Here is a 27,788-nt window from a genome sequence, read left to right on the forward strand (position 1 = left end):
TTCCCAATACCTGTGTTGAACGCTTTGGTGACCGGGAGCCCAAGATGGACAGCTGCGGCCTACTGAGGATGAAAGCGGGGAGAGACGGCCGCTGGAGGACAATAGCTATCCGGGAGCAGAGGGCCAAGGCACACAACATCGCTACTATGGGACAGGCGAACCCCAGGCACAAGCGCACGCCTCCTCCTGCAATCGGGGCTCGCAAACGGCGCCGGGGATGGCACACTGAAAAAACTCGAAAGCCCAAACAACTAACACCGCCATTGGCGGCAACCCATCCACGCAAGTGCCCAGAGAAAAATAGCCTACGTGAGCGACTAACACGGCAAGCAGGGCCAATCAAGGACCGAACACGGATAAGGGACCCAGAGCGGACCACACCGCAACACCTCAACCGACGCCAACATGAGGCAAACCCCCGCCCGGGCATACCCCGGAGGCAACACAGCCACCTGCAGTACGTCGCCTCACACAGAATCCCCCATGCTAACAGATCAGCTCTACCGGTATGGGACTCTGACCTCGCCGCAACAAACACCTCCAGCGCCGCACAAAGTGGCTGGCAACGTCCCAGCATCCCACAGCACCCCAACAGCTTCAGGCTGCCAAGGTACAAACACTCCTCCAAGATGCAGCCCCAAACGAAGCCCAAGGACATGGTCATGAGAGACTCCCGGGACATGTTCTGTTTGTTATAACAATATACCGTACCGCATGCTACCAAACCTATATCAGTCACGTTACTTAATTTCTTGTAACCACCACTCATGCCATTGTGACTCGCATTTGTTAACCTGTTGACCTACTCAGCATTACTCTATGTTTAAAGAAAAAAAAAAGTGCTAATAATCTCAATGCTCCAACTGTTATGCTTGTTAATATGCTCGAGGAATGCTATTGGGGCACCACGAGCCTGTATGTTTTTTCACTTAAAGCACAATAAAAATAAAGAATTAAAAAAAAATACCCATTTCTGTCTCATTAGAGATATCTTTGCCAGAAGCTCAAGGAAGCAGGCTGAAGGGTCAGTGTTAGGACCCGCTTAGGGGGGTCTGCCTTGACGTTGGCAGGCGGGCATCCCTCCAATGGCCATTGGAGCAACTAAATGACATCCATTTGTCTAAATATACATAGGGATTAAGGAGAGAGTGCAGGTAACTTTTTCTTTTCTTTGGTGTTCACAAAGATTGTATTTTTTTTAAAGGAACACTCTGAGCACCATAACCACTACAAGCCACTATCATGATTAATGTACCATGAGTGCTCTGGTGCCCCAACCCCTCCCTTGTAAGTTGTCGTTTTAAAACAGTTTGACTTCTTACGTGGGAACCTGGTTGGGTGCACAGAGCCTGCATATCTTATCAGCAGTGTGAGAGTTAAACAACAGAGCATCTTTGCAGAGCCACCAGCTGTCACCAAACCTGGCCTAATAATGTGCAGGAAGTTTAAATAAACAGCCTGTATGCCTCCCAATTAAGTTACAATAGGTGAGATGAGCAGGGCACTTATTGATAATCATTAAATATAGTGTAATTAATATGTATAGCTTTCAGCGGTGGACTGACCAAGTATGCACTTGTGTGCGACACAAGAAGGAACTTGGCGGCTTGCCCTATGTGTCACTGATCCCTCCAAACAGTCTACCCACTCTTTGGGGGTTTAATTATGGCAGAGTTAGCACCTGCCTAACTACAAGTCGGGATCAGCAAAGGGAGCTGTGATCACTGTGTTCTTGCCTAGTGTCCGGGATCCGCCCGAGGTGGCCTTTTTCTTACCTTCGCCGCGAGCGGTCGCTTCCAATGCTCGCGCACCACTCGCGGCTTCTTCAGAGTTAACCTCAGTGTATTTATACTTACCTTTCCCATGTCTCCTTTGCCCTGTTATGGTCTTTGATAGCCAATAGCACATTATACTGTGTCTGATTTTCTAGTTACCGAACTTTGGCTTGTCTCCCGTTTATTCTGTCCTCTGTGATCCTTGACCTCGACTTGTCCTTTCGTATTCCGTCTCTCTGTTGTCCTTGACCTCGGCTTGTACTATGACTACTCTCTCTCTCGTTGCATAGACCGGCCATTCTAAGGACCGGTATTGCAATCCTGTGTGTCTGTAATCTGTCTGCGTGTTTAGGTTCCCTGAATACCGTGACATCTAGTGTGCCATGCAATGATGGCTGAGCATTTTGAAGTGGTGATGTTGCTCGAATGCGCAAATGTATGGGTTTAGCACTTCTCTCTACCAATGGAAACTCATCAAAGATGTCCCAAGAGCCCTATAAACTGCTTACTCTAGAAGCAATAGATTTGCAGTAAAGTCTACATGTGTATTGATTTATTTCCTATTTCCATTTCGTGTCATTAAGTTAGGACAGCACCTGCCACATCTGGGGTATTTGATGTTGGCACACAAAGCATTTTGATATATCTCTATGTATATTTATAACACAGCATTTTAAATGTTTTTTTCTTTCTCTCAGAGCTATATTACAAAACTTTACAGTATCTTAAAAGGACAATGAGTTGTAAGACTGTACTATTCTCCAGAACTTGTTACAAAAGGATGAGGGGGTACCTACCTCCAGCTTCTAGAGTTTGCATAGCGTAAGATAATACATGTTAGCCTTTAATAAGTATCTCTGTAGCTTTGTGACATTGCAATCCATAAAATCTTAGCAGCACATAAAATGATTTCCTAACGGCCGAGGCAATCAGTTCCAATAATTAGGACCAATAATTAACACAGGGGTTGGAAGGAAAATACCAGCAACAGGCTTGCGCTAATACACACTTTTTTCCCCCCTTTTCTTTTACACAATAACAAAGCCTTTCCTATATTACTAAAATGGCAGTATTGAAAATAATGCTAACGTAGTGATATCGTAGGAAGAATTCTAGAGAGTAGCCATAGACATCAGAAAGTAGATACCCTCCTAAAATGAGGGATGGGGAGATAGAAGAAAGGGTAATCCAAGATTTACAGCTTTTTGCTAGACAGCTATAGGATTGGTGACTCGATTGAATGCTTATTTTATAATATGAGGTTCCAACTAAGGGCTGTTGTTACAAGGGAGAGTGTAGGATGAATCTAAGATTGTATTTTTTGTAAATCAATTTATTATGGAATCTCTACACTTTTAACTGTTTTTTTGTTTTGTTTTGTTTTGGTTTTTTTGGACCATGTGAAAACCTTAAATTAAAATTGTCAAAAAAAAAATTATTTCCTGGTAGATATAGCTTCACACTGTAATAATAATTTTTTTTACCAAGATCCTGTTACATCCTCTCTAATTACTGCAGCACTAGGAACTCTCCAAGGTGCTGAATAAAGACAAATGCAATTCCATCTTATATTGGTTGGGCATGCTTGTGCTCATTAGAGGCTTACCCATGTGAGATTATTAACTTTCCACGGATTCCGGGCCCCTTTCACAGACTTTTCCATTTTACATTAACTAGAGTGTAAATGTAGGCTGATAAAATCGTACACTAGCTGTTACATGTGGGCGTACGGCCAGAAATACAAATCTCAGAACAGGCAAATGTTTATAAAATGGCAACTTTGAACAAAATGGTGACCCATCACTGAATACTCTCTCCTTTTAACCATGTAATCTCCATTTCCTGACAGGAGCTTTTAGAGTGGCAGCTCCAGGCCCATACTTTGAAAAAAGACTTGACGTGACTGTAATTTTCAGATTTTCCATTGGAGTTGTGATCTTTGTATTTATTAATTGCTTTCTAGACTCCCCCCAGTGCTGCATGGTGGCTGTATTTCCTATGCAGTCTTTAAACCAGATATGTAACACAGCATATACCCAGGAGAGAGACTTTAGTGTTTGGAATGTTGTATAACATTTGTAGCTTATAACAGCTACTGTGACAGTTGATATGTAAATTCAACGTCTCTCATTAGACTCATCACATCTCGTGCTGCAGGCCCATCATTAACCATTAAATTCAGGAAAGACTAATCTGGCAGATTAACATATGGTCCGATATCCAGATTCTTAATTCTATTATTTTTTTTACAGGCTATGAGATGTTTCAGATTAAAAAAATAACTCTCAATGAGTTAATGTGAAGAAAGCGCTTTAAAATATATATGAAAGAGTATAGCAGCTCTCAAACACCTGTGAGGGAATACCTTCCCTCCCTTACCCTTATATATGAAGAGACAAAAAAACAATTAGCAGGATATAATCCTGTAATTAATGAGTGGAGCGCTAAAAAACATATATGCTGCATGAAATAATTGCTTACCCCCTAAAGCATAGATATGGATGTCGTGATGCAATAAACCATGTAAAAGATTAAAAAAAAAACACAGAACAAACACTACTGCAGATGGTACTTATATAAAGTGCAAAATGTGCAAACGTAAGAAGTAAACTCACAATATACAGAGCCTGAAAAATAAGGCTCTATATAAATGTGGGTGTGCTCATTTAGGCAGCACCCCACCTTATTCAAATAGATTCCACTCTCGAAGTAAGCAGAGAAGATAGGAAATTATGGTGCAGTATATCTCTCTGAATAATGGACTACATACAATACAAAAGAGACTCTCACGTTATATAGAGCCCTGTAATGCCTTGGCTCTAAGTTTCTCTGAAACTGTTATGTTTACATGTAAAGGGTTAAAACCTGAGGGACCTGGCCCCCAGACCACTTCATTGAGCTGAAGAGGTCTGGGTGACTATAGTGTCCCTTTAACCCCTTAAGGACACATGACATGTGTGACATGTCATGATTCCCTTTTATTCCAGAAGTTTGGTCCTTAAGGGGTTAAATATATAAGTGCAGTTAATATGTTGCATTACCATAAACATACACATGCAAATAAACATAAACAGTGCAAAATATTAGTTAGCTTATGATTAATTCTGCTGCTGTAATGTCCAATGGCTTTGTTAAATCATACATTGTGTCCCACAACATGGTTGGTGCACAGTGTTGGGGCCCTTGCTGCAGGCAGCGCTACCCTGATAGATTTTATGGTATGTTACGGTACAGTGTGACCCTCCGAGCTGCTGTACTTCTGTTACTGTGTATCTCTGCAAATCAGAAAAACTCTATGGTACATGGTGACCCTCAGAGCTGCTGTACTTCTGTTATTATTATTATTATTATTATTATTGCCATTTATATAGCGCCAACAGATTCCGTAGCGCTTTACAATATTTTGAGAGGGGGGGATGTAACAATAAATAAGACAATTACAAGAAAACTTACAGGAATAATAGGTTGAAGAGGACCCTGCTCAAATGAGCTTACAGTCTATAGGAGGTGGGGTATTAGAAACATTAGGATAGGAAATATCAAGTAGGAGTGAAGCAGAGCTGGAGGAGAGAGCAAAGCACTATCCCATAGGGACAGGTATGTAAGGGAGAGATTACTCTGGGAGGCCATACGCTTTCCTGAAGAGATGGGATTTAAGGCCCTTCTTAAATGATTGAAGACTAGGGGAGAGTCTGATGGCAGTAGGCAAGTTATTCCATAGGAGAGGAGCCGCCCGTGAGAGGTCCTGCAAGCGTGAGTTGGCCGTACGGGTGCGAGCAGCGGTCAGGAGGTGGTCGCGGGCAGAGCGGAGGGTCCGAGGAGGGGCATACCTCTGGATCAGTGAAGAGATATAAGAGGGGCTGGAATTGTTCAGTGCTTTAAAGTGCTTTAAGTGTTACTGTGTATCTCTGCAAATCAGAAAAACTCTATGGTACAGGGTGACCCTCCGAGCTGCTGTACTTCTGTTACTGTGTATCTCTGCAGATCAGGAAAACTCTATGGTACAGGGTGACCCTCAGAGCTGCTATACTTCCGTTACTGTGTATCTCTGCAGATCAGGGAAACTCTATGGTACATGGTGACCCTCAGAGCTGCTGTACTTCTGTTACTGTGTATCTCTGCCGATCAGGAAAACTCTATGGTACAGGGTGACCCTCGGAGCTGCTGTATTTCTGTTACTGTGTATCTCTGCAGATCAGAAAAACTCTATGGTACAGGGTGACCCTCAGAGCTGCTGTCCTTCCGTTACTGTGTATCTCTGCAGATCAGAAAAACTCTATGGTACAGGGTGACCTTCAGAGCTGCCGCAGTTACTTTTTCTCAGAGCACAGTTAAAGACAATTGTGCAGCTCAGGCCTAGCTCAGTCCCGGAGCCTTTTCTCCTGTTCCTGCTCGGCCCTATGGACAGCCTGGGTAATAGATTTATCATCATCTCTTCCTTCACAGTCCTGCCTGATCCTAAATCAAAGCTAATACCGTTGTTAAATAGCGTTAGAGTGGTGGAAGTTTGAGTGATTGTTTTTCCCCCTACTCAATAGTTTTCATTCTGTCTTTGTAGATTCAGTCATCTAGGAGGTACACGCTCTGTGCTTACAGTTCTACATGTGTGAGTTCATGTCTCCCCTGGTATAATATTACCATCCCTGCTTACCAGTAACAATAGAGAGGTTCTCTCCGTCTCCTGTGTGCACATTCAGTGCTAGTGTATAATAGATTCCAATATTATATTATTCATCTCTCAACCTTATAAAAATAAAATGTTATCGCTTTGCAGGTGAAGCTGCATTCTGAAACATGACTTCTCTGTACCACAGTGGACTGCAGCACATCAATGTGGTACAGCTTCTGCACTTCTTAGAGGGCATCCAGGTGGCCGGCAGATGGAGAGAAGTGGGTGCAGTCAGACCCTGTGAAAACATCAACTCTAACAGTTAAGGCTATGAGCCAGTTTTCAACTAAAAAAATAAAGTAGTTTGTTTAATTTGGTTGCAATTTACATTAATAAGGCTAGCTGTAGGCAAGACACTGATTCTGTAGGCCTACAATATTTCAGTGTATTTATACCTGCCTAATATTGCGAGTTTAATTTAATTAGTTGCACCCAGTGGCGTACACAGAACCCATGGGGCCCCGCTGCGAAAACTGATCTTACATCTGCAGTGCCGAAGGTTGCCTACTCCTGGTCTAGGCAGTGTAATATATCAGGATGTAGAGAAGTGGGGTGTCCAGAGAGAGGTCGGCACCCACCATTTTAAAACTTCAACAGCAGCCACTGGAGATGACCATGCACTCTGCGCGGGCTGGGGCCGCAACACATGGCTGCGACCCCTGCGACCGCGGTATGTATGCCATTGCATGCAGATACACATACACTGAAAGGACCACTACAGACACCCAGATCACATCAGCTCAATGAAGTGGTCTGGGTGCCAAGTCCCTCTAGTTTTAACCCTGCAGCTGAAAACATAGCAGTTTCAGAGAAACTGCTATGTTTCACTGAGGGTTAATCCAGCCTCTAGTGGCTGTCTCATTGACTCATTGATCGCTATAGGAGCTTCCGCGATTCTCACTGTGAAAATCACAGTGAGAAGACGCTGAACGTCCATAGGAAAGCATTGAGTAATGCTTTCCTATGGGCGGTTTGAATGCGTGCGCGGCTCTTGCCACGCATGCGCATTCGGAGCTGAAAGGCGGATCGGGGCGGAGAGATCACCAGCGCCAAGGGAGTCCGGCGCTGGAGAAAGGTAAGTGCTTAAGACACACACACACTCACGAATAGACGCATACACACTAGCTAACAGACACACTCTCAGTGACAGACATACATACACACTCACTGACAGACAGACACACACTCACTTACAAAACACACAACAACTAACACACTCAGTAACAGACTCTCACACACTCACACAAACTAACACAATCAGTAATAGACTCACACACTAACACACACACACACTCTAACACACACACACACTCTAACACACACTCACATTTTTTTTTTTTTTAAATTAATCCCCCCAGCCTCCTTAAATGTGGGATGTGGGGTCTAGTGGTGTCACAGGGCGGGCAGGCTGGCTGGCGGGCGCGCGAGGGAGCTCTCTCTCTGGCTGAGTGCTTCCTGTTCAGCTCCCTCGTGTGCCGCGTACTGATGCCGGAGCCGGAAGATGATGTCATCTTCCGGCTCCGGCCTCAGTGCGGTGCGCGAGGGAGCTGAAGAAGGAGCACTCAGGGGAGAGTGCTCCCTCGCGCGCCCACCAGCCAGCCTGCCCGCCCGGTGATACCAGGGCCAGCCTCGGGGAGCCCTGAGGTGGCCAGCTCCTGGGTCCCCCAGGAAAAGAGGTTGGCCACACTGGCATACATAACGGGTCGCAGGGCGGCCGGGACCCTGGTTGGCCGGGCCCGGTCGCAGCCGCGACCCCGGTATGTACACCACTGGTTGCACCTTTTGCAGAGCATTTGGCTCAGGACAAAAATCCAAAATGTTGAATTATTTCCATTTACCTCTTAAAACTGCTACTCTGGAGACGTTTCCTGGAACTTCAAAAGGAATCAAAGGTGGTAAATTTAACAGAAAAATTTAGATATTGCCAGTTGAAGGATTTATCAGACAAGACCTCTGCGGAATCACAAAAATAAATTGTATAACGTCAATTACCAAAGTTTTTCTTCAACTTGAAGTTTATTGTTTTTTTTTTCAAAAGAAGGAGGGGGAACAGAAATGAAGAAAGGGTGGGGGGAAGGAGGATATCAAGTATATCCATTAGTGTCTTATCATATTGCGTACAATATCAGAAGGAGTTAGATCACATCGGTCGACCTTTATTGTTCAATACAAAATTGACGTCCTCGTCTACCTGAACCCTTTGTGGAAGCATGTACATCATGCCTTAGGACCAAGCTGCCAGCCTATTACGTACATTTCTTTTTCATTGCACAGCGATTACAATGTGACATATATAATGTAGTCAGCTATTGAATTTATTACTTCTGGTGTTACAAATCTCCGACATTGTATCATGTTGTATTATATATATTGTATTATGAGATAACAGAGCGCTGGATGACAGACAATGTGCTACACCACTATTTCTTGAAGATAAATGGAGTACTCCTTTAGATATTGCCATTGTGCTACGGATGTGGGACTAGAATAAGGATAGGGTAGGTCTACAAAGCGAAGACAGACTTAGGGGAAGAGGGAAGATAGAAAGATGGAATGTCAGGGGCAGCCAAAGAATGAGGGATTAAGAGGGCTTGGGTGAGCACCTTATGTTGTTGAACAGGTTGTCGAAATTGATATCTCGCTTTTAGGATTCCTATAGTCTGCGTCAGTGGAGCGTGGTGATGTTACTTTGTGGGCAGTGTGTTTAATTTGTATTTATTTCAATTTTTTTCCCTTCATTGTCTGTTTTGCGGGCCACATGTTTTGCTCATGTCACCCTTCATTTACCACATTATTAAAATATTTCATTATTTGGTGTTCTACAAGTTTTGTTTTAAACAAAACTGTTTTAAAATGATGATAACGCATTCCAGTGATTGCAGGGGGTATACATTTTAATGTAATAGATTATGTTTGGAATGCATTGAAAATGTATGTTGACAACCAGTAGAAATATTTGTCGATTTTATAGCCCTACAATATATATATATATATATAAAATATATTGAAAGTGCATTTCAGAATATCATTGAAATATATTTTTCAATTTGTCTGCCGTATATTCTGCTTGTTTGGAAATATATTTCTGAATGCATTCTTAAGTACACTTAACGTATGTCCTAGAATACATACACAGTATATTAGAGATCTTTCTTTTTTATTTTAGATCCCCTCTGTTTCTAATATATATATATATTAAAAATTACTATAAAACTCAACTTTATCCCAGCACTGGGACATACTTCTCACTGTGCCCAGATCCTCCTCTGGTGTAGTCAGCAATCCTGATGACTTTTGTCCAATCAGATGCCTCATATAGGAGTAATGAGGACATATGGTACAAATGTGGCAATCACCGCAATTCACCAGTTAATAGAGAAGCACTGGACGCTCATAACGCTGGACGCTTCAAATTTCTAAAGACTAATTTGCTATGGGCGGCCAGTGATAGGCTAAGGGCATTGGCTGACACTCTCTGCCTATCACTTATGGTAAAGCAAATACTTCTACGTTTGCGGGCAGCCTGAGAAGAGGAAGACATATTGGCACATGGGGGACTCTCCTTAAGGGTTAAATTGTTCAGATATGGATTAACACTTAAAGGTGAGAAGGTGCCAGTGGAGTCTGGGTACTATAACCACTTAATTGACACAAAGTGTTTTGGTGCCCAGAGTGTTCCTTTAAAAATCTCTTATAATTTCCTAAATGTATACAATAAATGATACATGTAACGCAAAACAATCTGTTTCTTGACATCTGCCATTTTCGCTTGGATAAACATGAATTGACAAATGCCTTGCGGCAATATCATTTTATGATTTATTACGACACAAAAATATAAAGACAAAATATAATTTGCACTAGTTTTATGTTATGTATTAGAGCTCTGTATTGATCATATGTTCTGTGTTGATGGGAACATCAATAAAATCATTAGGTGCAAAAATAAATAATGTTCGTCCATTATTACTCGCACATGTAGCGAGTGCTGAATGTGCAGCGGGAGCGTTGGATGAAATCAGAAAGCGGCTGAGAGGTAACATCTGTGTTTATGATTATAATCGTGAACTACCTGACATTAATCTCCCAGAAGACATTGACAAATTTGCTAAGATTTCATTTTTGACACGTCTGGAATATTGTGCATGTATGACATATATCATGTGCCAAGTGATGAAAAGTAATCCAAAATCAGCAACTACTGATCCTGCCTGTTGTACAGTCGAAGACGTGAGTTTGATAAATGAATAAATTGCCAGTTACGGATTCATACAATGGGCACCTGTTTACACAACATTTAAAGAGACAATGTAAAATGCCCAGCATCACTTAAACACTTATAACAGGTCATTTTAACTTAAGACAACTTTCTTCTCTGAAAACAACTTCATCAAAATTAAATAGTTTTAAGGGGCTGAAGTGGCTGGGCACGATCTTACCTTGGGTGATTAAAGCGTTTTTTTGTAGTTTAACACTTAAGATGCTTCCCTGGGAACCCATCAATGCCCTACTGTCTGTTTGGCCACCATACTGAGCAAAGAAGGGAATCTTGGAGACGGAGATTGTCAGAGAGAGTTAACTGATGCTCTCAACCATACACCGGCACCCACTGCGTCTCAATGATTACATTTTTTGTTCAGTGTAGTAGATAAGCAGAAATAGGGCAAAAGAGCACAGACGGGCGACTAAGAATCTTCATAGGTGTTGAACTGTTTGAAAAAGGTTTAACACTTTAAATGAGATGGCACACAGGGACTCATTGAGATAAAGTTTTTTTGAGGAGAGAGAACCCTTGAATAAGACAGTTATACCAGTCATGGCACCTTGTTTCACACTCAATAAGTTATTCCCTGCGGATCACGTAATTGCATGTTCTGGAAACTTAAAGGCTTCTCCTATTTAGATGGACAAATAATCTTTACATTGAGATGTCAAGCTTGACAACCCGCTCAACAACATAAGGTGCTCACCCAAACCCTCTTTGGCTCCTAATGACATTCTACCTCTCTATCTTTCCTCTTCTCCTAAGTCTGTCTTCGCTTTGCAGACCTACCCCATCCTTATTCTAGTTTGGCTGAATGGCTTCTTTAGCTCCACCTAACAGCCAGAGGAAAACTCATTATGCTAGGCAGGGTACCATCATTATACTAGGCAGGGTACCATCATTATGCCAGGCAGGGTACCATCATTATGCCAGGCAGGGTACCATCATTATACTAGGCAGGGTACCAACATTATGCTAGGCAGGGTACCATCATTATGCTAGGTAGGGTACCATCATTATGCCAGACAGGGTACCATCATAATGCTAGGCATGGTACCATCATTATGCTAGGTAGGGTTCCATCATTATGCCAGACAGGGTACCATCATTATGCTAGGCAGAGTAACATCATTATGCTAGGTAGGGTACTATCATAATGCTAGGCAGGGAACTATCATTATGCTAGGCAGGGAACTATCATTATGCTAGGCAGGGAACTATCATTATGCTAGGCAGGGAACTATCATTATGCTAGGCAGGGAACTATCATTATGCTAGGCAGGGAACTATCATTATGCTAGGCAGGGTACCATCATTATGCTAGGCAGGGTGGGTAACATCATTATGCTGGGTAGGGTACCATCATTATGCTAGGCAATGAACTATCATTATGCTAGGCAGGGTACCATCTTTATGCTAGGCAGGGTACCATCTTTATGCTAGGCAGGGTACCATCTTTATGCTAGGCAGGGTACCATCTTTATGCTAGGCAGGGTACCATCATTATTCTAGGCAGGGTAACATCATTATGCTAGGCAGGGTAACATCATTATGCCAGGCAGGGAACTATCATTATGCTAGGCAGGGTACCATCATTATGCCAGGCAGGGAACTATCATTATGCCAGGCAGGGAACTATCATTATGCCAGGCAGGGTACCATCATTATGCTAGGCAAGGTAACATCATTATGCTAGGCAGGGTAACATCATTATGCCAGGCAGGGAACTATCATTATGCTAGGCAGGGTAACATCATTACGCTAGGCATGGTACCAGCATTATGCTAGGCAGGGAACTATCATTATGCTAGGCAGGGAACTATCATTATGCTAGGTAGGGTACCATCATTATGCTTGGCAGGGAACTATCATTATGCTAGGCAGGGAACTATCATTATGCTAGGTAGGGTACCATCATTATGCTTGGCAGGGAATTATCATTATGCTAGGCAGGGTACCATCATTATGCTAGGCAGGGTACCATCATTATGCTAGGCAGGGAACTATCATTATGCTAGGCAGGGTAACATCATTACGCTAGGCATGGTACCATCATTATGCTAGGCAGGGAACTATCATTATGCTAGGCAGGGAACTATCATTATGCTAGGTAGGGTACCATCATTATGCTAGGCAGGGAACTATCATTATGCTAGGCAGGGAACTATCATTATGCTAGGTAGGGTACCATCATTATGCTAGGCAGGGAACTATCATTATGCTAGGCAGGGAACTATCATTATGCTAGGCAGGGTACCATCATTATGCTAGGCAGGGTACCATCATTATGCTAGGCAGGGAACTATCATTATGCTAGGTAGGGTACCATCATTATGCTAGGCAGGGAACTATCATTATGCTAGGCAGGGAACTATCATTATGCTAGGCAGGGTACCATCATTATGCTAGGCAGGGTACCATCATTATGCTAGGCAGGGTACCATTATTATGCCAGGCAGGGAACTATCATTATGCTAGGCAGGGTACCATCATTACGCTAGGCATGGTATCATCATTATGCTAGGCAGGGAACTATCATTATGCTAGGCAGGGTACCATCATTACGCTAGGCATGGTATCATCAGTATGCTAGGCAGGGTACCATCAGTATGCTAGGCAGGGTACCATCAGTATGCTAGGCAGGGTACCATCCTTATGCTAGGCAGGGTACCATCATTATGCCAGGCAGGGAACTATCATTATGCTAGGCAGGGTACCATCATTATACTAGGCAGGGTACCAACATTATGCTAGGCAGGGTACCATCATTATGCTAGGTAGGGTACCATCATTATGCCAGACAGGGTACCATCATAATGCTAGGCATGGTACCATCATTATGCTAGGTAGGGTTCCATCATTATGCCAGACAGGGTACCATCATTATGCTAGGCAGGGTACCATCATTATGCTAGGTAGGGTACCATCATTATGCCAGACAGGGTACCATCATTATGCTAGGCAGAGTAACATCATTATGCTAGGTAGGGTACTATCATAATGCTAGGCAGGGAACTATCATTATGCTAGGCAGGGAACTATCATTATGCTAGGCAGGGAACTATCATTATGCTAGGCAGGGAACTATCATTATGATAGGCAGGGAACTATCATTATGCTAGGCAGGGTACCATCATTATGCTAGGCAGGGTGGGTAACATCATTATGCTGGGTAGGGTACCATCATTATGCTAGGCAATGAACTATCATTATGCTAGGCAGGGTACCATCTTTATGCTAGGCAGGGTACCATCTTTATGCTAGGCAGGGTACCATCTTTATGCTAGGCAGGGTACCATCATTATGCTAGGCAGGGTAACATCATTATGCTAGGCAGGGTAACATCATTATGCCAGGCAGGGAACTATCATTATGCTAGGCAGGGTACCATCATTATGCCAGGCAGGGAACTATCATTATGCCAGGCAGGGAACTATCATTATGCCAGGCAGGGTACCATCATTATGCTAGGCAAGGTAACATCATTATGCTAGGCAGGGTAACATCATTATGCCAGGCAGGGAACTATCATTATGCTAGGCAGGGTAACATCATTACGCTAGGCATGGTACCAGCATTATGCTAGGCAGGGAACTATCATTATGCTAGGCAGGGAACTATCATTATGCTAGGTAGGGTACCATCATTATGCTTGGCAGGGAACTATCATTATGCTAGGCAGGGAACTATCATTATGCTAGGTAGGGTACCATCATTATGCTTGGCAGGGAACTATCATTATGCTAGGCAGGGTACCATCATTATGCTAGGCAGGGTACCATCAGTATGCTAGGCAGGGAACTATCATTATGCTAGGCAGGGTAACATCATTACGCTAGGCATGGTACCATCATTATGCTAGGCAGGGAACTATCATTATGCTAGGCAGGGAACTATCATTATGCTAGGTAGGGTACCATCATTATGCTAGGCAGGGAACTATCATTATGCTAGGCAGGGAACTATCATTATGCTAGGTAGGGTACCATCATTATGCTAGGCAGGGAACTATCATTATGCTAGGCAGGGAACTATCATTATGCTAGGCAGGGTACCATCATTATGCTAGGCAGGGTACCATCATTATGCTAGGCAGGGAACTATCATTATGCTAGGTAGGGTACCATCATTATGCTAGGCAGGGAACTATCATTATGCTAGGCAGGGAACTATCATTATGCTAGGCAGGGTACCATCATTATGCTAGGCAGGGTACCATCATTATGCTAGGCAGGGTACCATTATTATGCCAGGCAGGGAACTATCATTATGCTAGGCAGGGTACCATCATTACGCTAGGCATGGTATCATCATTATGCTAGGCAGGGAACTATCATTATGCTAGGCAGGGTACCATCATTACGCTAGGCATGGTATCATCAGTATGCTAGGCAGGGTACCATCAGTATGCTAGGCAGGGTACCATCAGTATGCTAGGCAGGGTACCATCCTTATGCTAGGCAGGGTACCATCATTATGCCAGGCAGGGAACTATCATTATGCTAGGCAGGGTACCATCATTATGCTAGGCAGGGTACCATCATTATGCTAGGCAGGGTAACATCATTATGCTAGGCATGGTACCATCATTACGCTAGGCATGGTATCATCAGTATGCTAGGCAGGGTACCATCAGTATGCTAGGCAGGGTAACATCTTTATGCTAGGCATGGTACCATCATTAGGCTAGGCAGGGTACCATCATTATGCTAGGCAGGGTACCATCATTATGCTAGGCAGGGTACCATCATTATGCTAGGCAGGGAACTATCATTATGCTAGGCAGGGTACCATCATTATGCTAGGCAGGGAACTATCATTATGCTAGGCAGGGAACTATCATTATGCTAGGCAGGGTACCATCATTATGCCAGGCAGGGTACCATCATTATGCTAGGTAGGGTACCATCATTATGCCAGGCAGGGAACTATCATTATGCCAGGCAGGGAACTATCATTATGCTAGGCAGGGTACCATCATTATGCTAGGCAGGGAACTATCATTATGCTAGGCAGGGTACCATCATTATGCTAGGCAGGGTACCATCATTATGCTAGGCAGGGAACTATCATTATGCTAGGCAGGGAACTATCATTATGCTAGGCAGGGTACCATCATTATGCCAGGCAGGGTACCATCATTATGCTAGGTAGGGTACCATCATTATGCCAGGCAGGGAACTATCATTATGCCAGGCAGGGAACTATCATTATGCCAGGCAGGGTACCATCATTATGCTAGGCAGGGAACTATCATTATGCTAGGTAGGGTACCATCATTATGCTAGGCAGAGAACTATCATTATGCCAGGCAGGGAACTATCATTATGCTAGGCAGGGTACCATCATTATGCCAGGCAGGGTACCATCATTATGCTAGGCAGGGTACTATCATTATGCTAGGCAGGGTACCATCATTATGCTAGGCATGGTATTATCAGTATGCCAGGCAGGGTACCATCATTATGCTAGGCAGGGTACTATCATTATGCTAGGCAGGGTACCATCATTATGCCAGGCAGGGTACTATCATTATGCCAGGCAGGGTACCACCTCGCCTTTTAAATGAGGATTTTAACCAGGTGATACCATTGGCCATGGTTGAAAGTTGAGTAGAAATCTTATATTGTTAGTCTTACAAATGCAACTTTAATTAGGGTATCTGACCAAATTATTGGATAATACAGTAATATATATTCTGAAAAATATAGAAGGAAGAAACTAAAAAGCAACACGTTAACACGACGGAGGAAGACTTTCCTTTTCCGGGATTTCGGACAGTCTGAGATATATGTTGGAAAGGTTTATAAAGAGGGAACTGAAAAGGCAGCATTGTGCCTACAGCTGCTCATTCCAGAAATATTGAATGAAGGTCAGTGATATAAAAGCATCATATCAGGAGTATAAACGTGTAAGGAAGATAAATGAACTGGCATTGTGGTCTGGCAGGCTCCTACTCACTATGTGAGGGTTCGGGCAATCTTGCTGCAGATTATTGAAGAAATAAAAGAATAAATCTTAAAGAAGACATGTGATGCATTATAAACTTTCTATTATGTACACATTTATGATAATAAAAATTGTGATGGAGACGAATGATTTAATGTTATGAATCATATATTAGTAAAATGTCATGTTCTACGCTAACGTAGAGACCTAATGGTTGCTCGCCTCTGCAAGCCTGGAAGGTCCCTAGCACACTCACCGGGGGCGAATTTCTATTTGCCAGTGGCTATTGCAGAGGTGATATTTAAGCCTTGCCCTATACAATGGCCAATCCAAATTAAAAAGCAGGTCATGAGAGACAGTGGGAAATTGTGATATATAAGACATGCTGAGGATTCACACATTTTCACAGTGTAAGCCAAGTCTCATATAATCTATCTCCTCTATAGAGTGTTCAGATTAGGTGCTAGACTGTAGCTAGAATTCTAACAAAAAAAAAAATACAAAACAAAAACAAACAGACATAAAATTAAAATACAAACAAACAACCTAACCTCCTGGGCCACTCTGCCACCTCATTCCTAAATATACACAAATAATTTATTTTGTTCTTTAAGGATAGAGGGTTGCCTTGTGCACCATATTGTGTCCTTTTATCTCGTGACTGCATACTCTTGTCCTCCTGATAACGCACAACTAAGCTGCAAGGAACAGATAGGTACTGGGCAGGTTATATGTGGTTAGAAAGCATGGTCCGAATTGTTTCCTTACTGAGGATTGTAGTCTAATGTGGTTATCTTTCTGCTTTAACTCCAACATATTCAAGTATGGGAAGTTTTATTATATTAGCTATGGAAAAGAAACAGGAAAAAAATAGAAATGTACCTTTTACTGTCAAACTGAGCGCTCTGAACCTGATATTGTAATTTTTTTAAAGGGACACTATAGTCACCAAAACAACTCTAGCTTAATGAAGCAGTTTTGGTGTATAGATCATGCCCTTGCAGTATCGCTGCTAAATTATCTACCATTTAGGATTTAAATCACTTTGTTTATACAGCCATTGTCACACCTCCTAGCATGTGACTTACGCAGCCTTCCTAAACACTTCCTGTAAAGAGTCATCTAATGTTTACACTTACTTTATTGCAAATTCTGTTTAATTTAGAATTTCTTATGTTCTGCTTTGTTTGCTAAACCCTGCAGGAGCCTCCTGTGAGTGATTAAAGTTCAATTTACAGAGCAGGGGATCAAAACGTTCAAAGTAAGTTAACATCTGATTGAAAGTGAAACCCTTTTTTTCATGCAAGCTGTATGAGTCACTGGTACGGGGGTGTGACTTGAACTGGAGTCAATCACAGTAGATCAGTTGTATAGGGAATCGTGAAAAGCAGACAGTACTCCGAGGGGCACTGAACTCGGTATATCAATAGGTACTTTTGTATGTTTATTTATAGAGATTGCATCATAACTTCACTCAGGAGCCAGCAATGAATTCTGGGACCCTCAACCATAATCTAAAAGGGACAGTGTAGGCAATATAACAATTTCATCTCATTGAATTGGTTATAATGTTTGGAGTCCGACTGGCACTGTCCCTCCATTCAACGATAAACAATTTTTAGTCACTTTAACAGGGAATGAGGATCTCTATCTTCCCATTGCCCTGCCTCCACTGGAGGTATGGGTAAAGCAGGGATTATACACTTCCTTCCAGTCATATCGATTTATACCAACAACAGGTGCTGTGAAAAGCCCAATGTGTTCAGCTAATACAGTCAATCACAGCCCCCCATTAACCCAAGCAGCACAGAGGGGATGGGTTTCTGGGGACTCTACTTATTCATTAAAATGCTGAATGGAAGGATTGTGCCGGGGGACTCCAGACACTATAACCACTGTAATGACAAGAAGTAATTATGGTGCCTACAGTGTCCCTTAAAATCTTCCTATAGAGTTCGAGCATGTATTTTGTTGATAACAGTCATGTTATAGATCATATCTAGATAACATTCACTGCCCTATGAATAAAATTAAATATAAATGAGGAGATTATATATTATATACTTTATCCTTCCTTTCTTGAGATCACTTCCCGTTTATTTAATTGTGCTCTCTCACAACTAGCCTTGGGCATTGAGATATCCCAATGTGTCGCTTCCCTCATCTTCCATCTAGCGTTTTATAATTCAATCAGTCCTGTGTGTTATTAGCTAATTAGATCAACTTTTCAGGCTTTTCTTAAAAAAGCTTTAATAGGAGTAGCATCAGCCGTCTTTAATTTCTTTATGGATTTGTATAGCAGACGATAACCCATTAAATTACACACAGGACATTAACTATTTTAGAGCATATAAGGTTCTAGTGGGTGAATCTGGAGAGACCAATTAGTATTTTTTTTTTATATATAGGATGGATATATGAGTCTGTTCAGGATCCAGAGAATCACCTAAAAATGTGAAAAATGAAATACTGCAAATGAATCAGTGGTGGAAATGTGGACATGTGCCACAGTTAGGAAAGTAAAACAAATCTCGGACAATATTCCATTTGTGTCCACAGTGACTGAGCCAGTGTTTGCTACAAAGTTACCATTTAACTCCATATTTTACCGAATGGACAGATAACAAACAATGTGAAATCATTTTTTCGAAACTAGTTAAATCAGCTCTGTCACTTTCCTTATGAAAAATTACTTTTTGATTGTTTTGGATTTTATACATTTTTTAAAACTCCAATGTAATCTAAAGACGTATGTGAGATAAAATAGGGTCTACGTTGTCTCATGTAAGTGCTGACTTTGGCAATCTTTTATAATGAATTGAACTATCGTCAAAAACACGAATTTTCTAACAGATGCCTGGATGTACAAATGTGAGATAATCTATGAAATAGTCTGCTGCCTCACATGTGGAAGAGTACAGCAGTGACTAATGTAAACAGGTACATAAGGAGGCCAGGTCTCATATTCCAATATAATATAACACTCCTAGCTCCCCACGGCCACATGCGGTTAAAAACAATAAGCGGTCAGTACAAATTCAGTAAATATTGTTTGCCCAGAAAAAGGGATACTATCTCCTTAAATATCCCACAGCGTGTTTGGCAACAATTCAGTTAATATCAGTATGCATCCAGATAAAGAAATATACTAGAATAAAAATCCCTGAGTGGGATCACACATCTATTTCATGCATGAAAAGCAGAACTTAACTGAAGGATAATTTATATCTTGATTCTCAGAGCGACTGTGTAGCATGAAAGGAAAAAAACTACAAAGCATAACACAGTTTGTTCACAGAACTATTAAGATACAATTAAAAAGCTTACAGCATTTTTAAGTGGGACTCGATAAAGGTTTTAAACCCATTAATTAGTGCTTTAAGTATCAGGCACTTTAGCTGTATCACCTTCTCCTTCTCCCCTGGTTAGCTTTCACCACTCTCCCTATTACTGTAAGAAGGTGCATTATCTCGTTTGCTTACACAAAGTTACCACCAGTTACGGGTCTAGGAGCTATGCACTGGTGTGATAAAGTCAGTTATGGGAAAAAAATTCACCGACGCGTTTCACCCTACAATCAGGCTCCCACCTCACTGATGGGTTTTACTTATTTAAAGTGAACTTTTTTTTTTTGCCGAGTGTGTATTGGGTGAGGATCAAACTTATAAAGAGTTAAAAATACATATTAAACATCCCAATTACTATATGGCAAACAGTTAAGACTGGTGATGTGTAGAAAAATGTATCTAATGAGCAAAGTAAAGTTTTAGCAATGTGTTCAGAGTAGGTCCATTGTAGGAGACTACACTAGTGGCCCATTATAGTGGTTATGGTACTATGAGTATCCAGGCACTCTGCCAGAATAAGTGGACAAACCGTTGATGAATGGTGTAACAACTCACCTTGGACCCACAGGGCACCCACCACTGCCTACCCTGATGCTGGAAGCTCCTGTGAGGGGCTTCTAGTGAGCTCTACTGAGCTGATTCCTGCCACACTGTCCTGCCAACTAGGTTTAGCTCTGTGGCAGGAGATTCCAGCAGCGGGGGGGCGTAAGGCTCCCGGCTGGATCCCGGTAAGTTGTCAAACCATTCTTAAATGGTTTGATTACTTAGTATAGGAGGGCATCAGGGTACTCCTAGCACCATAACCACAACAGCAGGTTGTAGTGGTTATGGTGTTTGAAGTTTTCCCTTAACCAAATACTATTGTTTTTTTATATTTTTTATATAGTTTTTTTTTATGTAATTTCCATTTTGTTTCCTTCTAAAACTTTTAACTGAAAAAAACAATACTTTTAGATCTTCCATCCCTACGTCAAATTCACAATGGATCATTACTTAATAGTCTGATAGGAACCGCTATCAGCTACTAGTTTTATGTAGGAAACCAGTATACTGTATGTGATAAATCCTGAAAAAACGTAATTACACATCCTGCCCATTGAGATTATTTATAAATGATGGTTTGTGAACAAGGGATCACTTCTTGTGTGACTATTGAAGGGTTAAATTCTCCTCTCCTATGCAGATAGCAGCAGTATAAGAAATACATTGTAGACACAGCTAGAAGTGGAGGTTCTATAAGTGGGCGATGTGTATGACGGATGTGGAAGCAGTACACAGAGGCATGAATCAATGCAACTCTTTGAAGGGCAGACTAAAAACAAAACACTCTTGGAACTGGCGATAGAAAGCGTACTAGAGCTCACAGGAGGCACAGAACGCTCATACATTACGAATTGTTAGTACTTCCAGGAAACAAATAATGATCCTTGTGGGGATCAAGTTATTGGCATTTATTAAATTTAAAAAATTCTATTGATATAATTTATTAAAATGTTTTATTGCATAAGCTATCTTCTAAGGAAAAAAAAGGTTGACAAAATCCTCTCTGGAAAGACTATTATTTTTTTTTATCATTTTTAATTTTTGTTGTGCAGGTAAGTACATTGCAAGATCAAACGCCACAATAGCGTACATGTTGCATACAGGTTAAACAGCGGCATGAGTACATGCACAATTTTGTTTTTATGATATATAAACAATCTTATCTTAACCTATGAGTATGCATAATAAGGTGTAGTATACATGTTAAGTAAATGGAGAAAACCAAGACGTTATGCAAGTTAACCCTTGCTGGATATAAACTAATAACACAATTGGTTAACTTTGAGAGCAGGCCATAGTAGAACATCATATTTGCTGTGCTTTGCTAGAGTTTAAACATACCGCGACCTAGTCAGGTGTGCCTTTGTAGCATTTCTCGTGAAAGTAGCCCCTGGGTTGCCCCATCATAGCACAGTATGTGATAATAAAAATGCAATGCATTCAGAGAAAAAATAAACACATAAACAATATAAACATAAGATCGATGTCTAAATGAGCAGGTTTGTAGATTAGTACACAGGAGCGTGTTCGATGTGAGAGTGAGGTGTGCATGTGAGTTAATGCTTGTAAACTAAGACTTTCTCTCCGTTTTTAGAAGCGTGTGAGTGTACATGCGATACGTGGTTGTGTGGCAAGCCCTGCGTAGGTTCAGTTGGCATTTAAGCAGATACGCGGTGCACATTTAATATTTGTGGAGTAAAATAGGCTAACAATCGCAAAGTTATCTACATAAAAGAAGTACACGTGTTGTAGCTGGGTAAGCATAATAGCCGTAGAGTGACCAATGTGTACTAAAAGTACGCTCCTGCCAATGGCTGTGGAGGGGCCTTATGACACCTGGTACGTGTCAAGCTGGTTAGTGTTGTCTGTTCTGTTAGTATGTGTGCTGTGGGGTTAATCCTCCTATGCTTGAATGAGCAGTTCCATGAGGTGTTGGGTCAAGGAATGCAGTGTATCGTTAGGTAGTATGGAAAGACTACTTTAAATAATTTTATTTATGTTTTCAATGCCACCAATTTGACATATTTCTAATAGTCTAAGTGGTTCATGGTAGCACATAATTTCTAGTAAACAAGTCAAGTAAACACAAACTCAGAGCCCTCATTCTATTGAGATTAATATTAGACTTGTGCATAAAAAAAAATAAAAAATTAGATTTATCCAAATCGATTCATCTGAAAATTATTTTTGTTTCGGACGAACCAAATTTTGTCCATGTGGCATTGCAGTTCAGACAAATTTAGTCCATGCTATTGTTTTGCATACAATAATAATATACTAATGTACTTATGTAGTACTAAGAATGTAGTAATAGAGACTTGTGGTGTCTTTGCAGAGGTAGGCACTAGAGAGATGTCCCAACACTCTCCCCTCTATTCACTCCTATGCCATAGAGTGTGCACTTTTCAAATCGCCCTTCTTGGATGCATTTAAAGTGATCAGAAACGTTGCCTCGTTACAAAACATTAGCCTCAACCCTTCATCTTGCAGCTGATGAAGACTCTGGTGGATTATCATTAGTGGCCAGGGACAATGTTGCAACATTAGTCTCTACACTAGCACTCGGCTGACTAATGCTAATATAAATAGATGGGGGTGTTGATAATAAAGACAGTGTGTGACCTACTGGTGGCACTGCTCAAAGATGATGTTACATCTGTCTCCACTGGATGAGGTGATGCAAAAGCAGATATACAAGATCTTGAAGATGCCGGGGGAGAGGGAACACTAGCTGGAGAGAATAGTAGATTCTATTGATTGTCCTCTCCAGACTCTTGTAATTCCTCTAGGTCTTAGCTCAGAGTAAGTTCCTCCTGGGCCAGATTAAAATTAACTATGTCTGCGAATCACTGTGTAATGTAATTAAATATTAAATATACTCTCACACTGAAATATCTGCATTTGTAATTTGTAAATAAACAAACAACAATATAAGATTTATTTGAAACATTATGCATTCCAAGCTTACTAAATCAGTACAGTTTCATTTAAAGGGGAATTGTCATTTCTCATGATTTTTTAGATTTTTTTTAATTTTCACCGTATTTATCCATATGTATTTGCGGTGTGTGTAAAAAAAAAAAAAAAAAGTAAATATACAATTCGACACTTATCCATCATACATGTAGGTGTCTCCATCTTAGCACCCTGTCAATCATTCTTACAAACTTTGTCCTTTAAACATTGCAGTAATTTTAGAGTAAGCATACAGAGAAGTCGAGAAATGAAGCAATGTTTATGTTTTGGCTTTGCTTTGTCTGAACTGGACTATGATGCCATTAGCTAACTATCTACTATAAAAGAAAGCAGTGCTTCTCATGAAAAAAAAATGTTAACACAAGTTATAGGTTATTGTCAGTGCTTCATTAAATGCTGTAAGTTACAAACAAGTGACAGCTCTTCCTTAAAGGGACACTATAGTCACCAAAATAACTTTAGCTTAATGAAGACATGAAGACAACCTCCCTGCACGTGACTTAAACAGCCTTCCTAGACACTTCCTGTAAAGAGTCATCTAATGTTTACACTTGCTTTATTGTAAATTCTGTTTATTTCTTATCTCCTTCACTGTTAATAGCCTCCTGTGTGTGATTTAAGTTTAATTTACAGAGCAGGAGATAAAAACTTTTAAAGTAAATTACATCTGATTGAAAGTGAAATCAATTTAATTTCATGCAGGCAGTGTCAGTCACAGCCAGGGGAGGTGTGACTAGGGCTGCATAAACAGAAACAAAATGATTTAACTCCTAAATGACAGTGAATTGAGCAGTGAGACTGCAGGGGCATGATCTATACACTATACCTGCTTCATTAAGCTAAAGCAGTTTTGGTGACTATGGTGTCTCTTTAATTACCTATTTCTTACAGAGAAATTACATGGCTCTCGGAGATTATATTAAAGGGTTTTGAACACAGTGCAAAATTAAAGCATTTTGGAGCGAAGGGTTACATTTAATAGAAAAGTGTGGTTCTCAAACAAACCAGTGTGTAATATAATTAAATATACTTTTACACTGAAATATCTGAAATTGTGATTTTTTTTTTTGACAGCTGCAATTAGTCTTTGCCATGCTGTTATTTTTCTGCATATTATTTCTAAATACAGTTTTTAACGTATTATGAACATCCCTCAGTACGGTTGCATGAGATAAATCTATATGTAAATTGCTTTGAAATTATAATTCGAAACCTGACATTTGACAGAGTACCATCTGCAGATCATCCTCAGCCAAGCACACACCCTCTCCTCTAATTGACGATCCACATGTAACCAATGCACCATGTACTGTCACCGCGAGATGAGTCATGTCTGGATATGACAAGCCTTGTGTCTCTTTATTAACACAGAGAACACTTTATCAATAGTGTTCCGAGAGGTTCCAAATGCTGTGTTCCCATCTTGACGTGCCAAAGAGATATTACAACTAATTAATGGACCATATATAGATGTGTCAAAATCGAGCACACAGAAATAGGTCAACTATTGAATATATGTACAGGATGGAACCTTAAATAAAAATAATTGGAAGAATGAGACAGAGTTATAGGATGGCACAGGTTAATGCAATCAACCTCAGACAGGTAACAGAAATACATCATATCAAGACCTATAGCCAAATCAAGGATTATGGAAATCATCAGGACCATGCAACAAGCAGGGTCAAAAATCACAATTAAATGCTATATAAATATACTGGAGAGAAAAAAGGACAGACTGGTGACATTTTATGAAGATGACTCTCTCAGTTTCTGATTTGTAGGCTCTGCCATTACTAATGATCTCAAACAATTCAATGATTTTTCATATAGAAGCTTTGGAGGGTTGACAGCGCATGCTTAGCACCAGTAAACATCTCCTCCCATAGGTGCATTATACCCAGGGCCGGTCTTAGACTTGTAGACGCCCTGTGCAAAAAAATCTACACAGCGCCCTACTTTGGCCACATGCCCCCCTGGGCCACACCCTCCCATTAATACTTCTCACCATTAACCCCCCGCAAAAAAAAAGATTAAAATATAAATTTTACATAAGTGCAATATAAATATAGTTCTCTATAGGTGTCCCTCCCATTTGCAAATAAAATTAGAAAATAATAAAGATTTATTCACCTTTTTCCAGCGCATCCCACAATGTCATGGAGGAGACACTGCCTACCGCGCCAATGTCCATTCTAATGCTTCTCATACAGGAGAAGCAAGCGTTGCGCAGGCAGTAAAATGTTCCCATAGGAAAGCATTGAATCAATGGTTTTCTATGGGGCTCCTGCATCACGTGACCGAGTTTTCCTTTAGTCAGTGCAGCGGAAGTACCTTGAGTGGCGCTTATTCTGACAGCCACTAGAGGTGGACTTAACCCTGCAATTTAAACATTGCAGTTTTTCAAAAACACAGGCCCACTGCCCTCAGACCACTTCATCTCAACGGTCTCGGTGACAATAGTGTTCCTTTAAGTAAAACATTTTTTTATTTAATTTGTTGTTTACGAGGTAAGAAAAAAAAAAACTATATATAGCAAATGGTTTATTTAAGAAAAGGATGCACACCAACGCATACTCACTAACACACAATCACATATACACATACAACCACTGTCAGATGCACTAATTTACACCCACAATGATGCATACCATTACCATCAATGACACAAACACTGACGTGCACTCACTGACACAATCACACAGGCACTCATTGACACACATACACACACACTGACTCACACTCACTGCCACAAGCACTCACTGCCACACACTGGCACAATCATTCACTAACATTATACATTGACATAAGAACTCACTGACACAAACACAGACTGAGCAAGCACTCACTTACACACACACACACACTGACACACACTTACTGCCACAAGCACTGACACAAATACTCACTAATGATACCGGAGAAACTGGCGGAAGCCAAGCACAGAGAGATGGACACAGGTTTCTTCAGGAAGGAAGAGATTCTTTATTGGATCACCGATCGGGACTCAGAGGGACTAGCGTCACCAAAATACAGCAAAGTCTGAGCCCCGGACAATAGTGCAGGCTCCTTATATAGGCATATAACTCCTCCCATATTAAGCTCCACCCGCACATTCTCTTAACCAATCAACACAAATAAGAATTAACTTCCTGTTTGACCGCATGGCTTGTCCAGCACAATGGAGGAGGGGGAATACTATATCCTGTATTCTTGCACATGCTCCGTACACTACTGATCGTATCTTGCCTCGTGCAACCAACTGATCGATACGTCAGCATATGCACGTACACATGCCACGTGGTAATCTCGGCCTACTAAATTTATTTTTACCGAGATTCCACCACATTCCCCCCTTTGATGCCTCTTGATATTTTACAATTACTTGAGGCATCACTTAACCTTGGTTTGCTTACACCGCAAGTTACCTTGAACCAGACCAGACTTATCTTATGATGTGGATCTTTTAACACTCATCTTCCTGCATTGGTTCTCCTTGATCTAAAGCCTTATATTTATATATTGCCATTATCTGTGCAGCAGCCTTCCTCTCTGCTATACTTCCTATCAGGCTTTGCACAGACCTAACTACTAAGGGTATAAGACACGGTAGGAGTAGACACAACAGTAAAATCAGTAGGACTCCACCTACCACTGCCTTAAGCCCTCCAAACCACTCATACCAGCTACCAAACCAACTACTTGGATTGTACCCTTTCCATACCTGAGTAGGCACATGCGCTAGTTTAACCATATGGCTAGTAAGCTCAGCTATTGCTTGCCCTTCGTCGTCTATTTGAAGACAGCAATTGCTTAGGTTAAACTTCCCACATACACCTCCCTCTACTGCCAAAAGGTAATCCAAGGCTAATCTATTTTGGTAGACTGCTGTCCTCATCCTGGTGTTATGCTTCGCTAGAAGATTGAGCGCCTGTGATGTCTCATTAGTGATAATCTCAACCACCGCCTGTAATCTTATAATACGGTTGAGCATATAAATAGGGGTTCTATAACCAAAAGTACCATCCTCAACCCACGTGGCTGGCCCATAATAGTCTATGATACGCTGGGGAGGCCATTCATTATCTTCCCAGGTACCTATCTCTATGGGTCCCCTTTTCTTCCTATGATTCACATCATACACTTTAACACCTAAAGTCTCACCTGTTTCAATCGGTAACAAGAAGAAGGATGGTTTGAGCATACCCAACACACATGCCCCTTCCCAGTCCTGTGGCAACTCCGAATAGGCTTTCTTACCACAG

The sequence above is a fragment of the Pelobates fuscus genome, chromosome 2 (genome assembly GCF_036172605.1).
Source record: "Pelobates fuscus isolate aPelFus1 chromosome 2, aPelFus1.pri, whole genome shotgun sequence".
NCBI lineage: Eukaryota > Metazoa > Chordata > Amphibia > Anura > Pelobatidae > Pelobates > Pelobates fuscus.